This window comes from Poecilia reticulata, linkage group LG2 (genome assembly GCF_000633615.1).
Source record: "Poecilia reticulata strain Guanapo linkage group LG2, Guppy_female_1.0+MT, whole genome shotgun sequence".
NCBI lineage: Eukaryota > Metazoa > Chordata > Actinopteri > Cyprinodontiformes > Poeciliidae > Poecilia > Poecilia reticulata.
The window spans coordinates 32971182-32973761 of NC_024332.1; the positions used below are offsets into that span (position 1 = coordinate 32971182).

Genomic DNA, 2580 nt, shown 5'->3' on the forward strand with positions numbered 1-2580 from the left:
ACACACACACACACACAAAAATTCACAATGAGAGAAGGTACTCTGGTAGATGAAACCAAAATGGAACTTTTGAGCTGCAGACAAATACTTTGTTCGGTATAAAATTAACACTCCACATCTCCCTGAACACCTCATCTCTGTGGTGAAACATGGTGCTGGCAGCATCARGCTGTGGGGTTGCTTTTCTTCAGTARAGCTAGAGAAGCCRGTCAACGTTGATGGTAAGATGAAGTGAACCAAATAGAGGGATTTCAAGAAGAAATTAAACAAAATAATAGACAAAGCAATTTCAGTTTCTGCCCTGCGACAGACTGGCGACCTGTCCAGGGTGTACCCCGCCTCTCGCCCGGTACGCTAGCTGGAGATAGGCAGCAACCCTCCCGGCCCCACTGAGGGACAAGGGTGTAAGAAAATGGATGGATGGATGAATTTCAGTTTCTGAATGTGCAGGTAAAGAGACGCCCTAAAAGGTTTACAGCCGCAAAGATAAGGGTTGAATGCCATAAACCTGTAAAACCTTGCTTTTGTAACAACACAAAATATGAAGAAGTATGAATAACTTTGCATTGGAGTGCTACAGGTTAAGGCTTACCTATTGTGTAAAGATAAAAAGTTTCGTTTTGTGATATTAAAGTAAAGAAACAAGGTTCTCAGAAGAAAAAAAGTAACTGCAGAAACAGATTTTTCCTCACATCACCTTTTATGCTACTTGCTTTTTCAGTTCACATCTTAAGCTTGGCTTCTAGCTACAAAAGATGATGGATTAAGATAGTCAGTACTCCCCGTGAGTACTACATTATCACAGAATATGTCCACAGAAAAACATTTAACTTTTTTTGATACAACAAAGGCAAATTAAAACTCATGCAAAAGCCTTTAAATTTTACATTAGGAATTTTGCACATCCATTAAAATATTTCAGGTTAAACTGTTCAATCGTGTCCATTTTAAAGAACAAATTGAAAACAAAACGTCCTGTTTTGCATGTGCTGGTTGTTTCATCTGAGTGTTTATGTCTGCTCCAAATCACACCATGATAAATTTGGAATAAATGCTCCCCCTGTGAAGAAACATTTATTCCATTAAACCCCTGCGACAAACCGCCCTTCATATCCACAAAAGGAAATTAATACAGTTAGCAAACCCTGTCTTTAAAATTAGTCAACACAAACATCTTTTCATGCAAACTTATTGGAGGCTTGTTAGTGATTACTCATCAACGATATTCAGCAGCTCCTGTTGTAGCTGTCTAATATTACACACTGCTGCTTAAAGCAAAGCCCTGYGAGTCTCATAATATTAACATTCAGCTGTAAAAATCTGTTTTTAACGTCTTGCGGAAAATCAGCAATGGATTCTGAAAGTGCTACTACATCATCCCATCACATGTGGTGTTTTGCCTTTTTTACTTCTTGAATATAAAAAGCATGTTTGTATCCCTACCTTTCAAATGCACAACAYGGGTCAAAAATGGACCGTTTGAATTTTCCGTTTCATCGTATATCTTTTCATAAAGCTTATTTGACATCAAAACATTTTATCATTCACTCTTCTAAGTATTGCACACATATCTGTGTCTTGTTCAGTAGAAATAATTTTATTTTTTTGTTCCAACTTCGTAAACAAGTGCAGTTTTGAATTCTACCTCAGGTTTACGCACATGGGASAGAAACAATCYACCTACATTTACTATAGTTGTGTGATGMAAGGCTGTATTAGGCAATGGCTAGAACTGTCTATACAAGAAGACCTAGAAGGAAAGTTGGACAAAACATTTTCTTCCTCTTGAAATGTTTTGAGTGGTGGAATCAGACAGAGAGGTGAATATAACGTATATAAAATATACAACATGTTTGCTCATTTGATTTCACTATAAACAGAATAGTCGTTTCATACAAGTTTGTATAATAGTAAAAACRGAGCAGAGTCTATGTCACACAAATGTGTTGTGGTCATTTGTGAGGTATGTAAATGTGGAAATGGTCACTTTTYACAGGTGTGGATTCAAGTCATGTGCCTTGGACATGTGCCTTGAGTCAGACTCGAAACACAAATTTTATGACTTTCGACTTGGCTTGATGAAATCATAGAAGAGTTTGGACTTGAATCTGACATTARTAACAACGCCTCATAACTCTACTTGACCCCTCTGGCACAAAAAGATTCCATATCTTACACCAAACATAATGTGCATTTCAAAGGAAAAATGCCGGGAGCGCCAAGAGGGAACCGTGTCAAACGTGTGATCCAGCCCACCGTGTACACGCCGCCATTTAGCAATATTTCTTCCTCTTGTTGCTACAACAAGCACTCTGCATCTACCATGCTGTTTACCTGCTTTTCTTCTCCATCCTAGGATGAGAGAGCAATGCCTCTGTGGGTGGTAGAAAGGTCCTGCGTCCCACGCTATCAGGAAGGTGTGCACAAAGTTGGAAAAAGACAAAAATAGCTGCRCATGGCATCACCCAAACAAAGGGTAGGCTGGTATACAGCATAGCTCTGTGCCATGATATTAAAACGCTCATTACAAAGAACCTGAATTGATCAAAGGTGTTTGGAAAGCTGTGAACTCTTCCTTAA

The 2580-nt window shown here is 38.6% G+C and overlaps 1 protein-coding gene across 1 annotated transcript in view; it reads right to left on the reverse strand.

Annotated features, from left to right (window-relative positions):
- Nucleotides 1-2580, reverse strand: part of kcnj3a (potassium inwardly rectifying channel subfamily J member 3a) — a 44319-nt gene that overhangs the window by 3852 nt on the left and 37887 nt on the right. The gene's annotated exons all lie outside the window — the stretch shown is intronic.